Source organism: Aedes aegypti, chromosome 1 (assembly GCF_002204515.2).
Source record: "Aedes aegypti strain LVP_AGWG chromosome 1, AaegL5.0 Primary Assembly, whole genome shotgun sequence".
NCBI classification, from domain to species: domain Eukaryota; kingdom Metazoa; phylum Arthropoda; class Insecta; order Diptera; family Culicidae; genus Aedes; species Aedes aegypti.
In genome coordinates, this window is record NC_035107.1 from 202566292 (window position 1) to 202587984 (window position 21693).

Below are 21693 nucleotides of genomic sequence, written 5' to 3' on the forward strand. Positions count from 1 at the left end.
AATTCAAGATTCTAATAACTTAAAGTTCGTTTGGATATGTTACTGGTGAGCTGTACAATTTTGGTTAGGAGGGAATCTTGACTGACTGACTCTGAAAAGGAAGATATTCATCCTTTACGAAATAAAGAACTTCCCTATCAACGTCTTTGTGACAGCTTCTGGTCATAAAATGAGCAACTTTTGGGCTTGTTTCATATAAGTGTGTTCCTAGTATGCAACACATGGCCTTCTACATAGTAAGCTGATGCAGTAGCCATTGATTTTTCATGAACACCCGAGTGCCAGCTACCAGTAGTGCTCAAAACTGAATACAGTCAACTCTTCACATCAAGATATCGAAAGGACCATCGAGATATGGAGAGATCGAGACAAAGAATATTCTTAACGAATACTAGATTGAAACCTGCTCCGTTTTCAGGAAAATAGAGGAAATCAAAAACAAGCGGACGTTATTTCGCGCTCCTAATTTGTTTGGAATCACGAAAATCTGATCTAGTAACCTTCGATATCTTACGGAGAGAAAATTGGGAACAGAAAATCTTAACAGAAATGTTCAGAAAGGTAGTAGTATAACAAACACGATCATATAATATTCACTTTCTTTTAATAACGACTTATTTTCGAAAGGAAGGGGAAACCCAATTTCTCTACGTATAACTTTTCTCTTTCTCGACGAACATAGTGAATTCTGAATCTATCAAAGCATTCTTAATAAGTTTCGGTGGAAATTTCTTACGTTCAACCCCAATATATTTGGATCTTAAAATTTCTTCGATAGTTAAATTCTTCAGGACTTTTTCCAAGAATCTCGAAGTGGCTCATTAGCATAATTGGTAAAGCACACGTCTAGCATACAAGAGTAGGTGGGTTTGAATCTCTCCTGAGTACGAGAATTTTATACATAATTTGACTAATTATTTCTACGCATTATGTTCCTTTAAATTTCCGCCATGAGCGGTAACTCCATCGATTGTTTCTAGAAAATGCCATCAACAATAATTTGGTTCTAAGATCTTTTCTGAAATTTTCCAAAAAACTGCTCCCGCGGATCATTTTGGAAAATTCCTCACGAAGAAAATCATACTGACCACAGCATATCTCACGTCGTCCTTGGCATGCCTTCGAAGTTATTCCCCCGCAATCAACCGTGCAGCGCAGCACACTCATTGCCTCTAAACAACCTTCCAATCATCGACGCCAACGATGCGTACCAAGGCAACAACAACATCATCGCCAGAATCATTGCCCGAGTGATGCGTGCAATGCGTTTCACTCCAACTCCTTAGGAGCCATTTGCCGTGATGTGACTCTACGGTACATTTCACCGCAGTCAGTAGAGTTTGTACTTTCGGAACGGAATTTATTCGCTATCATCTGCTGCTCGACTGACTGACGGTTAGTTAGTTCTTTCTGGCACAACGATCTGATGATACCTACCTCTAGAGCAGGGTTTTCCAACTGGTGGTCCGCGAACCTCTGAGGAGCCGTAACGGCAAACACATTCTTAACGGCCTTCAGAGTTGATGCTTTATGGAAATGTTTTTGGAAAATTTCATGGTAAGATATTTTGAGAATCCTTGAAGAATCTGGGAAATCTTTTTCAAACTTGTGAAAATCTTTTGAAATGATTCCCGAGTAAATTTTCAATGACGTCTTGAGATTATCTTTGAAGAATTGCTGGAATTTTTGTAATCTTTCCAAGTATCTAACCTACAAATTGATTGTATTTGGCAACATCATTTTGGGAAGTTATTTGCAGTTTTCTTGTTAAGATATTTGACAGATTTCTGGATAGATTCTATACGGACTTCTTCAGATGATTTTAATGTTTTTTTTTTTGCATTATCTGTGGGCCTTCCTTAGCCGAGTGGTTAAACTCCGCTGCTACAAAGCAAAGCCATGCTGAGGGTGTCTGGGTTCGATTCCCGGTCGGCCCAGGATCTTTTGGTAATGGAAATTTACTTGACTTCCCTGGGCATAAAGTATCATCGTACCAGCACACGATATACGAATGCGGAAAATTACAACTTTGACAAAGAAAGCTCTCAGTTAATAACTGTGGAAGTTCTCATCGAACACTAAGCTGAGAAGCAGGCTCTGTCTTAGTGAGGACTTAATGCCAATAAGAAGAAGAGAGAAGAAGAAGATGCATTCTCAGAGGTCCGCGAAACGGTTGAAGAACTTCCAAAATGTTGGAAACCACTGCTCCAGAGCATACAACTCTGCCGTAAGATCAGTTGTTGGTTGCGTAGCGAGCGAGGCGTGTTGCGATACGGTACTTTCTGATTTGGTGATCGGTGGAAGAAGGCACGACGGCACGGTTGGTCGCCTGTGGTGGTCACCGCTAAGCTAAGCGGTAATCTGCTCTACGCTCGGCCCTCCTCGGAGCGGTTAACACGGTGCGAGTGTTTCATGAATTATTTTGGAAGTTTTCTTTTTCGGACCAAGGCACTCCGACTACGCCACAATTCGACATGGTTCGGCGCAGCTGACCTGCTTTGTAGGTCAGTTTCTGATGTGATGGATGGCGTCTTGAGTTCGGTTGGCTGGTGTCCACGCCACGGTGCGGTATGGGTACATTGAGCCATTCTGCAGGTTGATGGAGAGAGCTGACGACATGGGGAGTTTGACAGCATAGGGAAAGTTGCGTCGATTTCTAGCTGTTCTTGTAGAAAGTACTCGCATGAATTTCAATCATTGTAGAATTTTAATTGATCACATAAAATCATCAAGTAGCATGTTAGCTGTTATTATGGTTATCAGAAACGCGAGAAGTGGGTAGGATAGATAGAACATGTCAAACGTATAAAAACACCGGGGTAGCACAGTCAAAGGATTGTCCTGCCCATGAATGTAAAAGATGTGACATCATTGCTGCAGAATTTCTACAGTCAACTCTGTAGATGTTCTTTGATAATTCACCGTACGCATTCCTGGCAGAATTTCTTGGCAAATAACTGGAACAACCATGGAGGATCAATATTAGGAGATTCCTGAAGAACCTTAGGAATAATTCATGGAATATCCCAAGACTGGTCACTTCGTGTATTGAGTATACGCATCTTGAACAAAACTCGCGTGCTATGCTCAGCACAAGTGTGGTTCTGCTGGCGATGGCGAATTCTCGAAGCACACTTCGTAAAACACATAGCAGATGTTTAAGCCGAATCGTTGTAAAAAATTCTGGAAGTAATCCTTACGCCCGTTACGCTGGTTGATCATCTTTTCAATGGGGGTTGGGGGGGTTGGCGGGGTTGGATGGTTTGAAATTATTTTTTTTTAAGATTCGTCGTTCAAAATTGATTCGGAACCCATTTCTTCTATATTTGATATTCTGAAAACAATTTCGAATCCGGACAACAAAGCATAATATGTGAATCACCCGTTTCTGACATTTCTTGCCTACACTATTTTTTTTTAAAGCTGGATCGCAGCAACCTTTGTGGTGGAAATTTTTTAACGTTGACAAACGTGTTTCCTGGAGACCAAAACCAAATAGTGTTTCCAAGAAATACATCACACATCCTATTTGTATTTTTTGCTCTTATTATTATTTATTTTAGGTACATTAAATAGGATTACTTGTAATCGGATTGACAAACTGAATTATGAATTTGTTGCAGAAACAACAAACGCTTTCAGAAAGATTTATTGAGTCATCAATAATCGACGGAGTGAAGTATTATGCTCTATTAACATAAAAGACCACCTGAGCCTGGATGTAGCCCGTTTTGTTTTTGACTAGCAGTCGATACTGTTAATGTGAATAAGGATGAAAGTCGGGTTATTTGTTATTCGTAACATTGTGTGGGAACTGATGGATCCATCTCTCCAATAACTAGCTAAAAATGTTTAAATTCAATGTTCTCCAAGGAGGTTTTTGGGAATACACATAATATTGGACTTAGGGAGGACTTTCTTAGCCAAACCTATCCAAAATGCGAGGAAGTTGACCTGAAGGCTTCGGTCGTCCGATAAAGTAGACTAAGATCACGAAAGTATAGCGTATGGCTGCTTGCCTTGGGCCTTAAACTTTCTGGTTTCCAAGCAAAGCATTCAGTTTGTATCGGATTCAAGTTCCTTGCTCCGGTAGAATAGCGCTCAATATTTACATTCTAAGTTTTCCACATTCCACACCGATTAGTCCGGCTATCCAAACATTGAATGAGAACTCTTTCACACCAGAAAACTTTAAAATGGTCCTTATCATTAATTGCCTGAAATCATATGAAATAATTATAAGAATATGAAAGATTATAAGAAAATGATTTATGGCAAACCATTGCCTGCTAAGACTTAACCATAAAATCTTTAGACAAGAAATGTCAAAATAGAATCACTCCTTGTTGATTTGTAACAAGCATAAAAATCTGGGTAGATTAATTTTTGTTTAGATAATTTAATGGATATTCATACATTTTTCAAGTAAAAATAGACTCCATTCCATCGTCATTTTTTGTCGGTCTGCTAGCGATCGCCTCTTTTCTTTGTGCATCTAACATTTATTAATGTACGCTAATTTCCTGTAGAATACAAAACAGTTACTTGTAAAACAATTGATTGCGTAAGCGAATTCAAGACCGGAATCTCTCATCAGTCTTCATTAGTCCTTTCTGGACATGATATTCTGAAATCATATTATAAAGTTTAAGAATATGAAAAAATATTGACCAATATCATGATAACTTATCACCGGAATAGTCGATCTCATTGCCTCTGCTACTTTTTCACGATAATATAAAGAGTACTGGTGGTCGCTGTTATAATATTGAAAAAGTTTAGACAAACAGGTACAGAAGGAAATTGCTTGAAAATCCAGTTTGTTTTAAGCTAATTTCTAGGTTGATAATATTTCTAACAAAAACTTCTTTTGCTTCCACATGTCAACATCCTAAACCTTGAATGAAAATAAAATTATAGTTTGAGTTTTTAAATCAAATTTTTACGGCCTAAACAACATCTAGATTGATTAGTAACAAATAATAAATAAGTTTGGAAGAACCATTATTGTTATTGTTAAACCATGAAAAGATTGGGTTAGAAATAATCAATATTTTGTTTGTTTCAGTCAAAATCCTCACTTTGAAACAAGTGATTTTGACTTAAAAACAACGAATTTCTTATTTGAAAAATCAACAAAAAAATATAGTTTCATCAAACTAGTTCGATGTTTTCCGTGTTTGTAATTTGTAAACAAACTGTGCACGATAAACCAAAACCATTAAAATTTGTGGTAAAAAGCGACCTGTCAATGTGTTCCCGACCAGACGTAAGAAACAAGATTAAAACAGAATGTGTTCCCCTGATAAAATTTTTTTATGTTACAATTATATCAAAATTATAACAGAATATGTTACAAGGATGTTACAAAATAACAAAATTATTGCAAACTATGTTACTGTTTATGACATCGGATGTTATTTGCAACAAACTTATAAATGCGATGTCACAAATATAACAAATGTCACAAATATAACAAGTTGATAACAAAGCCATATTGATAACCGAATTTTATCAACTTCTGTTACTTTGAACAGCTGCTGATAGGAATGTGTTATAATTTTGTTATGTGGTTCTGGTCGAGTTATCTGTCTTTCAATGAGTGAAACTTAGTAAAAATACTGATTTGCTCAGAAAACTTGATTCTACCATATTGAGGCCATCAGCAAGCAGCCGTTTTCATTACACCGCACCGGCAGACAAACATGCCTCTTGCTGAGGCCCCAAACCGCCTCCGCACTTTTCTAATACAAACTGTGCCTACCTTTAGTATCATGAAATCATACCAGATCACTGCTGAAAAACAATAGGAAATAGCTGAAAAGTTTATCAGTACAATAGGAAAGTGCATGGTAACGTCACGAAAAATTCTCTTTCTCTGTCCTCTTTCATCACGCTCAATTGACTGCCCTGCTCTTTGACATTCACTGCTGGAATTGTTTAGATTTTTTTATATGAGATTGGCATTCACTGCTGGAACTGGTGACATTTTTTATATGGAGGTTATGTCAGACATGCAACGATTTATCAGTCGGATTAGTCGGACATCAACACACTATCATTTATTGTTAGAACATTTCAATACATAGGGAGCCGGATCCTATTCTTGGCACTTTTGATTCACTTCGGCAGTTGAGATTTTTGAAAGCTACTGTGCTCATATTTGACCACAATATTCATCGTATTAAAGTGCTTATTATTGAAAAATTTCAGACATTTCGGCCGAAAAAAAAACCCTCATGCCAAAGTGAATCAGGAAGTACCCAAGTAGCTCTGCACCCTATTATTAACCCCTCTACCGGCAGCTTCATTTTTTACCGCAAAATTCAAATTCAAATCGTTATGACTTTTTTGTTTTTCAATATTATTGCACCATTTTTTCACAAGCTCTCAAAAAACTCTTCTAGTTTTAGGATCTGTGTCGGTATTGATCATTGGTCATCTGGTTTTGAAGATATTCCAAAATTCCTTGGGGGACCGACCCGTAACCAGAACCCCCCGTAGATTTCTCAGGCTACAAAATTTTTATCGTATTCGGATATTCACTATTCGGGAACTATACATTAATGAGAGTATGTTGTGAAAAAATGAAGCAATTTGATGCAGCCGTCTTTAAGTAATGAGCATTTAGGTTTCTGGAACCACGCTGGTCAAATAAAGATCTTAAAAACTTCAAAAAACATCATATCGTAATTTTCAGATATCTCCAAGAATTCTTAAGTAATTTGTATGATTTTTCCAGAGTAGCTCCCAATTACCTGGTGTTATATAGCCCACATTTTATTTTTTTGATAAATTGATCAGAAACCAAATGGCCGCCAAAGACATTTTATATGGAAAATGTCGGTCCCCCAAGGAACATCGGAATATCTTTTAAACCAGATCACCAATGATTAATATCGACACGGATTCCTAAACAAGAAGAGTTGTTTAAGAACTTGTAAAAAAATAGTGCAAAAATATTGAAAAACAAAAAAGTTATAACGATTTGAATATTTATTTTGCGGTAAAAATTTAAGCTGCCGGTAGAGGGGTTAAGCTGCATTAACGCACAAAACAAAATTGCATGCAATAAAAAGAAGTAAACATAATATTGTATGAGAGTTGAATATGATACAGGTATAACATTTTTATTAGGGCACAGTAAAATGTATCAAATCAGTCTGAAATAAACCGTGAATCCGAACGTATCTTTCTCGTGTAATTATTACCTACCAGATCGTATCCGTAGGAACATGTAGAAACAAATTTTGATATCTTTTGGAAAATATCAAAAACCCGATTGAACTAGTCCAAAACAGTATATGAATTTTGATCAAAAAATAAATCACTAATAAAGTTGGTCTAATCAATTATCTTGAAGCTTTTTCAGTATGGAAGTTATGACAAGTATGAAAAAAGTCACTTTTAGTTTGCGATCCAGGATTCCACAGAGTTGAAAAATCATCTTGGCTAGGGTTCCAATCCCGAAAGGTATTTCCCGGGATTTTCCGTTTCTTGGGAAATAATTTTCTTTTGCTAACATGTCCAATTTATATTGTATGCAAGACATGATAAAAGAACTTTCAAACGTTACCTATTTCGTGAATTAAGCAAGCTTAAACAAACAACAATGGTGGATTTTGTTCAGTGTAACAATCACAATTTCAGCGTAAGACAAATACACTATTAAAAAAGCTGACTTACATACTAGTTTACCAGCTTGCTTGGCAATTAATTTGCAATACTTACCACTGAATTTATACTTCATGTGGTAAACAATGCATATAAAAATCTTAATACTTTCCATGTTCAAACGTTGATTTTTTATGGTTTAGAAAATTATTGTGTTTAGTAAAATTAGAGAAACGAAGAATTTTATATGAAGGATGTTGAAAAAGTCGAATTATTCTGGATTTCAACCAATTTCAACCAATTTATATCTTAAATACATGTTGGAGTCTTATTTTACATCACATAACATAAGTGGAACTCGAGCTCAAAAATTGATTCTTCTTCTTCTTCTTTCTGGCGTTACGTCCCAACTGGGACAAAGCCTGCTTCTCAGATTAGTGTTCTCATGAGCACTTCCACAGTTATTAACTGAGAGCTTTCTTTGCCGATTGACCATTATTGCATGTGTATATCGTGTGACAGGTACGAAGATACTCTATGCCCTGGGAATCGAGGAAATTTCCTTTGCGAAAAGATCCTCGACCAGCGGGATTCGAACCCACGACCCTCAGCAACGAAGGGAATGGAAATAACTATGTTTGGTACAACTTTAGAATTAGATTTACGCCACTCATATCCAAGATACTTGAGTCAATATGCAAGGTATCTATGTTGTATCTAGCATATGGTATTTTTTAGATGAATAAATGGAAGGATTCTGGAAGGCAAATGCTTTTTCACATTATGAACAAGAAGTATTTTGATAGGGAATAATATTTTCGAAAAGATCACATTCTATGGCTATGAAACATGAACATTGGAGAGTATGAAAGTTAACATACCAACGTTGTCGAACATCCCCCGATCTTAATGACTGCAGTCTTCGCAGCAACTGGTCTACTGCTCGAATCATATGGTTTTTGTTTACCATTGACAGTGACAGTTCGATGTCTTCTATACTAGATATACTACTTGCCAGCAGCTGAAAGTGGGTACAACTTTTCAATTCGCTTTCACTTCTGAGTTCCACATATGTTATGTGTTTACATGCTTGGTGGATTAGATCCTTAAATAGATTGACATATCATACTTTAAATTTCATGTAAACATTAATGAATCAAGTATTTAACCCAACTTTGGCGACCTGTAGCTCAAAATTGTGACGTGCTGGAATAATTCTCAGATCGGCTTCAGATTCAGTAATCCCAAATTTACAAGAGACACATAATTTTATCTCTTGGAACACGCGAAAATGTCATTTTTGTTAAGTTGTGTAAAACGTGCATTTGAAAAAAAGATTGAAATTCAAACGTTGACTGACAAATAGTCGATTAATTTCTTACTTTTGGTATCTGCAAACGCATACGTCATTTTATCAAACCAATCAGTGAGTTTGATGAACGATTATATGGATGAATTGACCTAAACACCAGGTCACTGTCATAGCAACCTGGGTTATACGCAAAACTATCCGTATAAACACTAGACAAACCGGGTTCTGATAAATTGGTGTATGTGCTCATGCCAATCCGTTTTTTTTTCTCTTATAATTCAAATATTTTAGAATAAATGAGTGCTGTTTGCAGGTCCAAAGAGTGTATTATTATATTATTGGATAAATAATGCATACCAACAAAAGCCAAAAACATTTTGATCAAGTTATGTTGCAAAGAAACCTGGCAGAGTTATGTTTTTAAAGGAAGTACAGTCATCTCTCCCTTACTCGATATTCTGTATCTCGATATTTCCCCTTACTCGATGGAACGCGCGGTTACTTCAATCTAGCATGCTTTGATACCTCTGTAAGTCGATACCTCTCTAACTCGATGTTCCCTAACTCGATGCTATCTGTTTCAGTTTCCCAAGTAAGTTTACCTCTCTAACTCGATATTTTCATGAAAAGTTCCAAATTTTCACAAAACGTGAATAAATTTCATGAATTTGATTATTGTGATTAAATTGATAGTAAAATTAAGGTTTGCTGCCAATTTCTGGGTGCTAAAATTTTTGATTTTTGCTGATCGGAAAAAAAGTGTAACGTAAGTAGATGTGGTAAAATTGTATTGTTTTTTTACGTGAAAATAACTATTCTGAATGTATTTTGTCAAAATAATAAAATATTTCAAATTTGAAAAATATGTGTTCTGTATCTCGATACCTCCCTAACTCGATGGTCCCTTCAATATCGAGTAAGGGAGAGTTAACTGTATATGTAATTGGCATAAATCCAAACATTTGACTATAAAACTGTCATAACCCCAAATTTGTTACGAGAGTAAGCTGATTAGAAGCTGTATAATGGCAAGAATCAGATGTTTTAATAGCATGGAAATTCTCTCTTCAACGTCCACAACGTTGTCCACTACCAACGCCTAACCCCGTAAAAGATGACCTACAATTACAACTACCGTTTCTTGATCCATCATTGCTCCGCACCACTCACTCGCTCCGGCCAAAACCACGCAAGTGCGCAACGCACACCACGCACCGGCACCCGGCAGTAGGTCACTTCCCAACTCCACTTTGCCGCTGGCCACCGCCTCTCCCGCTTCTATACAGGTTCCCCGAAGCCGAAGTTGCGTACACCCGAGCGACCGAAAGCTGGTTCTAAGATAACGGATTCTGTTGAGAACATTTACGCGCTTTGCGCTTTGTGCCTTCCATTCCGACATCCGTAAAAGCTCTCTCTGCTTCCCGGACTTTCCAACGCTTGGAGAGACGGTATCAAGCAGCATCCAGTGGAAAAGGAGAAGCGCACGCACTGGAAGTGGGAACAAGCGAGACGCAAATCCTAAGCGCGGAGTTCTTGCTCGGAATCGCTTAGCTTGGTGGGATTAAGTACGAACGAGATCCACATGGCTTAAAATGCTTTAAAACGAACAATGAATAAAAATCCTTTTAACATGGAAAAAGGGGGATCGTGTGAGACATGGGAAGATGATCAAAGTGTGGAGAGAAAGCCTAGAAATGGCGTAGAACGGCAATCATGGCTTCCGGAGGCTGGCCGCTGCTGTGAAGTATTCACAATGGGCTATCAAATTTTAGTGTTTCGGGTTTGGAGCTTTGGTAGAAACGCCTCCAGCAAATGATGGGCTCAATTTAACTACAGTGAACTCTTCCTTACTCGATATTTTGTATCTCGATATCGAGTTAGAGAATCATAGTAAAAGATGGTTTTCATGGCTACCTCGATGATCTTTAGGATTGCATTTGAACTGGTTTTGTGATCTCGATACCTCCCTAACTCGATGGTCGCTTCAATATCGAGTTTTGGAGAGTTGACTGTAATATTTTAATTCCAAGTGAAAAAATGCAGTTGTAATGATACGCAATGCTATTTCAGAATCCAAAAATCGACTCTACAGCATCTTGGATGTACTTGTAGTTTTCGTCATGTTGCATCTAGTTACTCAACATACTTTTTATTGAATTTCTGGTAAAATAAAACTTGAAGATTTAATGGTGTACTCAAATGTATAATCTCAAATGATGCCCCAGAAATGGGGTCTAGGATATCCGGAACTGATCAAAATAATTGCAAGTTAAAATCAAAAGATTAGGTACTTATGGCTCATTATTCAGTTACGAATCGTAGTTTTGTTCGAGCAATTCCTAACCTTTGGGTGTAGAATCTCATGCCTGAAAAGCCTCATAGCGTTTTTCTATAGGTTTCTGTCAAAAATTGCTACATTTGGTTAATGATTTTATTCAGAAATTGCATCATCATGTAATTCAGTGATTTACTTGAAACTCCTTTCAGATATTGTTTCGAAGATTTAATTGAGCGATTTGCTCACAAACTATTCCTAAGATTATCGTTCAAGGTACCTTGAAGAACTGATCCAGATTTTTTACCAATGATACCCGCAGAACATTTTACAAAGAACTCCTTTAAAAATGTTTACAGGATTTCTCTTGGAATTTGTCCAAGGAGCCGCTAAAGAAATTTTTCAGAAATATTTAATTGGTGTAAATTCCTTATAAAAATCCTGTAGATATTCCTAAATGCAATCCTAAAGATCCTTGAAAAATCTCGAGTGAAACTCTTGGAATAATTCATGAATATTTTTTGTTGTATTTTGTGGTTCTAAACCCCAAATGAATTTTTAAATTGAAGAATCCACTAGTAATCTTTGAAAGAACTCGAAATTTGAGGAGAACTTATTGTGAAATTCGTGGAAAAACTCCTAATAGATTTTACGGAATCATAGAAGGTTTTTTTGTAGCAATTACTGGGATAATCTGTAAGGTAATTGTTGATTAATTCTGATAATGACTGGAAGTATATCTGAAAAACTGCCAAGAGATCTTCAATCTTAGAATAAACCTTTATTATTTTTCTTGGAAGAATTTGTAAGAATATTTTCAAGGTATCCCAGAGTAATAACCAAAGAAATGAATACAAACTTTTCTGACAGAAACTTTCTATGAATTTCAATTATTGAAGCTACCAAAGGAGTTTCTGGAGCAAATTTTGAAATCGCTTGAGGATTTTTCATAACAGTTTGTGACGGGATCTCTGGAGAAGTTTTTGTGCGTATTCCTGAAGAATGATTTGAATGAATCACTAGAAGAATTCCTGAAAATTTATCACGAGGAATCTATGGAATAGTCGCTTAGTAATCTCTAAGGCCTCTAGATTTTTTAGCAAAATTCATTGCAATGCAAAAAAAAAGAAAAAGGGATTTCAGATACTGTTTGTGTAACAAGGGAGTGTTTAGAGACCTTTGCTTACCTTTGCTCGCGCTTCGGTTTTTATCAAGAAGGTATAAAATATTGAGTACATACTTTCATTTCGGATTCGATGTTTAGGATTTGAACAGCATTCGAACCACCATGACAATAGTAACATTTGCTTTGAATTGAGCTAGAAATCTCAAAAAGAAACTTTTGCCCCAATTTACTCTAAATAAGCTTACTTTGTTTTTCGTCTACTGTGATAATTTTTGCCCATCTACTCTTGAAACCAGAACCATGTGTCTCAAGAATCAGTTGGATCTCAAGTTGTTAAATTGAGATCTATGGCACCAACTGGATGTTAAACTTTTGAATCCCCTTGACTGCTACCAGATACAACTTGGCATTCTAGCCAACTTTATTGAAGAAACCACCTTTGTAACTTAACAGAATCTTAAGATACAGCACACAGGAGATCAAAATTATTTGCTGCTATCGTCACCTATCGAGACAATTCTCAGTCAATTATTCCACAGTCTCCAGTAGTTGTTACTTTGATGATTTTGGTAAAAACGCCATCCTGCCAGCTTTTCCATTAAGGTACAGTGGGGGAAGTGTATCAGTGGGGTAAGTGGATCATTCGTCAATATTAAGCATAAAAACTTGAATATGTTGAATGTTTTCGCACCATTGCTTCGTTTTAGGTTATATTCTTACGCCCACACTGATACTATTGCAAAATTAGTATTGCACGTACACTAACACAAGCAAACTTTTTAGCTTCAAAAATTAATTATTTTCAAAATTGTTTTCCATCAATCAAAAATCCACTGTATCTCTGTCTAAAGTCGAATACTATTAGTTTTTTCGACACGTGGTGAGCATTTCAGTTCTAATTGAATGATTCACAATGAAAAATATGTGATTTTTATAAATAAATACAGATTAATTCTACATGGTACACTTACCCCTACTTTTTAATGGGGTGGGGTAAGTGGATCAAGTATTTTCATTATTTATTGGCAGACTGCTTACGATAATTTTAAAAAGTTTTAGTATCCGCAAATGTTGTTTTCCCTTAACTTTATCCATCCCCAGCTTAAATTTGTCAAATTGTCCAAAGAAAATTTGAATTAATCCACCCAAATATGTTTTAACCTTTCTGATGTATAAAAATAATAATTTTAAAATTTACACGAAACTTTCCGTGGTTTATCTAAGCTGAGTTGTAGAAGAGCGAAATATACAAATTTTCCAATTGAAAGCATATAATCGTACCTTATTTAACCATATAAATTGTTCTAGACAGATGATACAAATTTATTCATAAATGGAATAAAAGGATTTCAGTTTGTTATTCAAAAGTAAATGTAACTAATATTTTTAAACTACGAGTGTTTTTATAAAACATCGTTAGGAATAATCCTACCATACTTCTATATAACTTATGTCTATAAATGGATGAATTTTCATCAAATTATTCTAGCTAAAATGTATTTTTTGTTCGAATTAGTGGGAATCAATGTATAAAATATGTATATACATATATCTTGATTAAATAAAGATACTTTTTAATTTCAAAGTATTAAAATGTAACACTACTAGCACTAATTACAAGATCAATAGTAATATCATTCGTACTATGCATAATTACACCACATTTGTTTTGAGAACAAAAGTTTTTTATTGGTGATCCACTTACCCCACCATGGTGGGGCAAGTGGATCATTTGGCGCAAATTTTCAAGTCCCTCGTACTCAATACATAACAATCAGAAAAATCGAAATAAATGACGATTTGAAGAATATTGATCCCTAATTTGTTATCCACAGAAAAAAGTTTGAATTGCATTATTAACGTTAGCTGTACAAAACAATGAAGTTGACTTTTGATTTTTCTGTATCCACTTACCCCACGGTACCTTACTAGAGATATGCAGGTTCATAAAATTGTAGTGGTACTACCGCCACCTAGGGCCCAGATAGCCGTAGGGTCATGGGTTCGAATCCCACCGGTCGAGGATCTTTTCGGGTTGAAAATTTTCTCGACTTCCCAGGGCATAGAGCAGGGCTGTGCATTTTCGAAAGCATTTTGTGAAGCACGAAGGCTTGGTTATGTCGTCTCGATGGTGACGAACAACTGCGTCGCTTCGTTCTTCGTTCCACACTCATTCGTTTCGTTATCCGAATTGAAAGCAACGAACAAGAAAGGTGAAATGAAAGAGTAAGAATTTCGTTTCATTTAATTTCGTTGAAATTTATCAAAATGTTTCAATTTGCATTTTACCTATTTTTTTCAATGTAATTATGTAACTTATTGAGTAATTAATTAAGATAGAGAAACTATGCGGGCCACCACGTCGTTCATTTGAATTAATCAGCTCCTATAGTTAGGGACTACCGATTGAAAGACCAGCTCGCTGCCATGAGGCTCCGATTTATGACGCGCGACGCACAAGCAGCACGAAAGAGATGAGAGACTACGCTTGCTGCGATGAAAGGAAAGGCTCGTCGGATTGAAACGAAACAGTAGAGTTTCAACTGAAAGGCAAGCTTGAGTCAGTCAGTTGGGGATTGAAAATGCTTTCAATGAAATGAAAATGTACGGCCCTGGCATAGAGTATCTTCGTACCTGCCACACGATATACACATGCAAAAAATGGTTATTGGCATAGTAAGCTCTCAGTGAATAACTGTGGAAGTGCTCATAAGAACACTAAGCTGAGTAGGGACGTAACGCCAGAAAAAAAGAAGAAGAAGACTACCGTCACCTAGTGGATGAAGGGTTAATCAATAAACTAACCAGTTTGTGTTTTTGATCATCTTTCTCCTATGGAGACCTCTTCGGAGACTTCTTTAGAGAACTGTTTGATAACCTTTGTTAAAATCTCTGTGGAGGTCTCTGTGCAAACCTTTTTGGATATCTTTGTGGAAATTACTGTTGTGAGCCCTGTGGAGGTCTCTGTCAAGATTCGAAACTCTGCCACTATGCGATGCAAAATTCGAAGATGGCTTATGAACTTGGTGACCAAGACTTGGAAAGAGTTGCTCAGTAGTTCAAAGACTAACGTGCGGAGAGCCAAACGATTAGAAATTCTATCACCAGGTGGTGCCAGTAGCTATTAAGGGATGTCAGATGTCTCAAGAACCCGATGGTTTTGGCAGTTGGTGTCTTCAACAAAGTAGCTCAAGGACTGACTGACTAGATTGTCTTAATTCACGGACTTATCGACTTCTAACGACTCCTCAAAATCCTTTCCGTCTATATTCCAATATTGATCGTTCATTACCATGCGAGAGTTATTTTCGTGAAACTCTTTTTTGGTCCACAAGCCAAGAATGTTGTCATATTTCCCAACTACGGCCAGCGCACATCTGTCTACTCCATAATACATTTTTAATGCGTCATCGCATGGCTATGGTTCATCATCATCATCTTCCACGCATCCAGAGAGACTCGCACAATCACACCGAATTAGGAATTCCAATCGCGTAAATGTGCTTCGAGAGACGCGCCCTCCGTCTCGCCTGCGATCACTGCAAACTCGAACGAAGTGCTAGATAACTGGGACCCCATTATTCTGTTCACGAATTTGGGGTGGTACCAATTCGGAGTTCGAACATGTTCTCAACCGGTTCTCACTCTACGGACAAGGCGAATTGCGTGTGGGAGTGGAAACCCGAAAGACGATTCAGACGATCACATATGTAGGAGTCGTCGAGAAATTACTCTCACTAGCTGACAAAGGGAGCCCTAGAGGGAACATCGTTTCGAGACGACGATGGAGCTTCAAGAAAGACGCAAATAGAATGCTAATGTAAGCTTTCCAGAGGGGGTTTCCTCTCTGCGCCAGAACCTCCATAGATTGCATCGTCATGGCTAGCGCGAAAGGTTTCTTCTTTGGAGAGTACAGAGAACGACCTACTTTTGCGCCGTTTCGGGCGATCATTGTATGCAGAGAAGAGTCGCTTGTTGGGACTTGTTTGCCCGCCCTTCCACACGGCCCTCTACCGAGCCTATTAGGAATCCAATGTTTTCCATTTGTCTTCGGCATTTCTTTTTTCCTGGATTGAATGAGTGGTTGCTTTCCAATACAAACACGCGATCTTTCAGAAGGCTTGGAAGGTAATTCAATATGATTAGAGACACCTACAAATACTTGTATCGAAGCACACTTCGAGAGCTTTGTCAACCCGTTTTTGGGATAAGATGTACATCCTCGGGAACTGTCTTCGTATTTTTGAATAGGTGATGGGGTTTGTTGTCAGTTACAAAGGAAGGGTTTTAAGCTTAGCTTCGATGCCATCTTTGCAAGTGAATTACTTGCCTTTGACCTCTTGAATGGCATCCATAACTTCCATATAATCGCGTAAGCTGATTGGTCGTGTCTGTGTCGTACAGGTGTTCACCACAGTGCTGCTTTTACCTTCTGATCATTTCACGTTTTTCCATCCTTTATCTTGCTAGATCTATTCGGACTACAAAGCCTTTTCGAAATACGTTACACTTGTGGTAGAACTTCTGTGTCTTATATAACGGCACAATAGCTCTATCTTTTGGCGCACCTTTCAAAACGCATGAAATCAACCATTGCCGGTAACGTATGTATCTTCTATGGAGTTCTGCATCATCTAAGCTCTGAACTTCTAGAAACTTTGGGATAGTATGATGATTGAAGTAGTATGATCGTTGAAGTTTACTAACTCGATCATTTGTGTGATTGACACTAGAAACTATAACCACTGTTGACGTCGCCTCCCAAGAGCCTCCGTAAAAAGCAAGTTAAGATCCAAGCACAAAAACTCGGAGTACTTCGCCTCCGGGGGCCGCCGTTTCGACCAACTGCGCAGTGTTGTCCGATGATAGTCAGACATCTGAAGAAGTAATTAATTTAATTCGAAACTTTCACTCTCGGATTGATTGGTTCCCACTTGGCGGCGGTATTCGCTCCATTGAAATGGGAAAACAGCCTGCGGTAGCACAGCGTAGATGGCTCATTTTTGTTCGGCTTACATTTTAACGTTTCTTCAATTTTCGATTTATCTGTGCGTGTTTCTTCTTGAATAGATTGCTCGAACGATTGAACTGCCGTTCTTCGGAAACAATACGAGATGAACTCGGGGAGTCCCCTCCTGCCCGAACGATTTCCGGAAGCGGAAAATGAGTTGCATACCACCAACTGATTCTCGTTCGGGCGTGCTGAATTTTTCGGATAGCTTTAATTGATTTTTAATTGGACTGAACCAAGCTACGAAAACTGGCGATCAGAGTTATCATCGATACGTACGGCCGTCTGATGGAGAAGCAGGAAGTTTCTTCCGATCGCTCGATTGATCATTCAAACAATTCGAATTTCTCTATAGATTAATGTTTCTGAATTTGTTGAATTTTCGGGAGGATGAAAAGCATTCGCTGCTCTCTGTTATTTCGAGCAGTTTGGAAAGCTCGTGGATGAAAGCGTAATTGCTATCCGTTCATGCTAACAGCTATGCGGTAAGCCCTTCAATCGCTGAGCGTTGAATAATGGGTATTGAATCTTTTAAAATAATATTTGTTACTGCTTTTGGCAAAAGTAGACTAATTATCAGGTGTGAGCAGCAAAGTGCATATGTATGTACAAAGTAGGTCCCAAGATCCGTTGAGTTTCCATTTTATGCGCGGTAAAAGTTTTGCAGCATCCTAGTATTCTTGGGTGACGTCCATCCTTGTAAACGATCAAATCTGATCGTTTTTATGTAAAACCATCAAAAACACTTGTAGAAACCGGTTCCGTAATGATCAATTAATAGCAACCCTCCACTATCTTAGACTAGACTAGTGATCACCCGTTCCCGATCCGCAAGTGATCGAACGCCTCGCAGCCGCAACAGTTATGCTAAAAGCCAAATCTTCCCTACCTTTTTGCATTTTCCAACACCCAACCCTTCCCCGCGTCACGGCCTGTACTTGATCATCACCCGGAACAATTGCAAAAAACGATCATCATTCCGCCGATCAACCTTCAAGCACAGCGGCTAGAACAAGACAAAAAATAAGACAATAGCGGTCCTCCCGTTCTCTCGCTCTCTCTTACGCTAGTGCTCTTCTTCAACCATTCCAGTTCCAGAAGAGCCTGTTCTCTCGCGCCGACCGGCCTCTGTCTGCATGTCTACCTGGAGAAAGAAACCGACCGGCGATGACGACGTGGGGCAAGAACCGTTAGCTTTACGTTTAACCCAGTTTCCGTGGTCTGTTTTGTTCTGCTCGTTCTTTTCTGGCCCGGTAGCAGACGGTCGCGATCGTGAGATCTTTTCTCGCGGCCAGAAGCAGAACTTCTTGAGTCACGGTCTGAGAGGATGCTTGATGCTTGAAGCGCGAGATAAGAGAGATTCTAGCTTGGCGGTCGCGTCGAGCTTTTCTCTCGCCTTGACTTTGAAAGACGACGACGACGAGTGCGGCTATTCAGAAGGTTCTCACCGGGAGTTCTCACGAAGCGCAAACTTGAGCTGGTGAGTGCGATCGAGGAGGCCAAGCTTGCACTCGAGGGGGTGTGTTCTGTCTGCTGATACGTAGCAGAACAACCGTTGTGCGACCATGGGGACTCAACAGCTGATCGTGGTTCGCGGTCAGGGATTGAGAAACGCTTTTATTGGTCACGTTTCTTGAGCGTTGGAAGTATTTGGAAATCAGAAAAGAGGACAAAGATTTGAGCCGCTTGGATCATGCAACCTTCTTTACAAGCTGCGACACACGGTGCTCAGTTAACTGACCGTATCAGGTTAATGGTTCATCACCAATGATCGCCTGATCACTGAACCATTAGAGCACATTAGCTCGCAGATTTTCAGTGCATTCTGCGTCAGAAGTGTTCCTATCAACAAAAAACTCAACCAAGGTCACCACGACAGAGGCGACAGGTGAGTGACATCCACAGCCATCTTTGATGGACATCGATCGATCGATTGCGATGATCGTGCCGCACACACACACACTTGCGCTGCTAGATAGACTCCATCGGCACCAGCTGTTGCCTACGATTTTCTAACACTTTCTCCTCCGCACGAAGTCGACACGGTATGCTGTTATTAGACATTTAGCTTCCATTAGTAACTCAAAACATCAATAACAGCAGCAGCAGCAGCAACAACAACAACAACAACATCACTAACTTTTGTGTGGCAACAAGAAGCACCCTTGATGGCGATGAGAGTGCGATTGCATTCGATTAGAAAGTGTACGACGTGCACTCGCATCATCATCCTCCGTAGCGAAGCAATTGACTATGGAGACGCTAGCTACGTTGAACCAGCTGTCAGAATCGTTCGTCCGTCTGCGTTATCATCGACGGTTTATTTGCTCATCATTCCTAAAACCTGGTAATTACCGAGCTTTCGTTCGGTTCCGTTGCAGATGTTTATCTAAACGTCCAAAAATCCACGGCATGAAACGAATTATCTTACGGTTTCTCTTTTCTGCGGCCAAACGATGAACCTGACTCGGGCAGCAGAGCGAAGTCATGGCCGGCCCGGCAAGGTGCGCTGTCGTAGAGCAGGTCGTTTCGTTGTATTGCTCTTGGGCGCTTATCTCCCGGTGCAGCGCTTCACGGTGCGATTATTTGATTTGCTGTTGAAAAGTACGCGCGTATGATTCGGAAACGTCCGACATCCAGATCTCCGAATTTCTCCACCCGAGAGCTATGGTCAGTTAGACTTCTTAAAACTACAAATGAACTTTAACACTTCACTTTTTGCAAAAAAAAATAAAATTCTAAAATCACTAAGGTGAGCAAATACCTTTAAACTCTAATATGTGTTGCTTATCTTGACAGATTCTTAAAACTATCGTTGTTTCTGTTTTGCTGTTGGCGCCGCTGAATGGCTATTGAACTTTAGCTCAGTACACGTGTGGGTACCGCGCCTTATTTTGGCTTATGTACAATCAAACCATGGGAGAAAACGAAGTTAATAAAAAGCGTAAAGCAGTGCGCAATAAAACAGCTTTGATTTTGCTTGGAAGGAAAAGTAGGTGAAGATTAAAATCTACAATTTGGCCTTTTTGTTCGAGCTTTCCTGCTCGTTACGTCCGATGCCCCGCGGTAGTTTAGCGCAATCGTGTATCATCAGATATGATAAATGTGGGTACTTAACGGTGCGTTCTGATTATGTTTATGGATATTGATGAGCCTTTATGTTTGGGAGATGAGTGTTTTTATGCTCTGGTGTTAATTGATTTTAGATTGAAGGGTAAGTTGGATCTATTGGGTTTTTTTTGGCTGATGTTCACGGAGTAAACGATTTGACCTGATTCAAAATGAGCCCATAAGCTGCATGAAATTGGACGATTCACGAACAGTACCTGGGCTCAAAAATCAAAAGAATATTGTTTTATTAACTTTTATGACTGTGGACCTTATCAAGAGCTACGCTCGTAGGCTTTAAAGCTCATACTGGAAGAAGATTTCCACAAGCCTAAAATATTCAGTCAACTTTAAACTAGGTAGAACATTATTTAACGGATTTGATTTGGTGTTATCTTGTTCCTAAGTCTCCAAGATATCATTGGTTATATTGATAGACCTGATGAATGACACATATTCAACGGAGTACTTTGATTACGCTTAACAGTAGTTGACATCAAAATTTGACAGAACGTCTTATTCTTCTTCTTCTTCTTTGCGTTACGTCCTAACTGAGAATGAGCCTGTTTCTCTGATCAGTTTGCAATGAGCATTTCCAGCTTTCTTTGCCAAAGTTGTCATTTTCGCATTCGTATATCGTGTGGCTGGTACGATGATACTCTATGTCCAGGAAAGTCAAGAAAATTTCCATTGCGAAAGTGTCCTGGACCGACCAGGAATCGAGACCGAGACACCTTCAGTATGGCTTTGCTTTGTAGCCGCGGAGTCTAACCACTCGGCTAAGGAAGGAACACAGTCGTATGAACCTTGTTCCTCTATCGATCTTCAAGAGATCAATGGTTAGGTTTTTAAGACCTTAAGGCCCATATTCAAAGGATCTAAGGCGAACCTTGTAAAGTTATTGAACATAACTCAAGATATAATATTTTTGTATATGGGTACTTAAAACTTGTTCGCAAGCCACAGAGGCATCAGTGATTACTGGTGTTGGAACTTCAAAATTGACAGGACCTAATTGTTTAAACTATGCGAGCCTTGCAGGTCCCGCTTGCTCATTTTTAACAGCATAAAAAGCTTATTGATGCAGATTTGAATAAGTCTACCAACTCTTTTAATCAGAACCGTTTACCGTTTTAAACGAGCTTATTTTCTTCTATCTTTTCACTACATAAATTTTCAAGGTTTTGAAAGCGATTTCAGAATGTTATTTTGCGAGTATAAAGTGAGACCTTGATCCATTTTCCGTA

At 38.5% G+C, this 21693-nt stretch overlaps 1 protein-coding gene across 5 annotated transcripts in view; it reads left to right on the forward strand.

The window, feature by feature from the left end:
* Nucleotides 1–21693, forward strand: part of LOC5564080 (probable serine/threonine-protein kinase cdc7) — a 200950-nt gene that overhangs the window by 126555 nt on the left and 52702 nt on the right. The gene's annotated exons all lie outside the window — the stretch shown is intronic.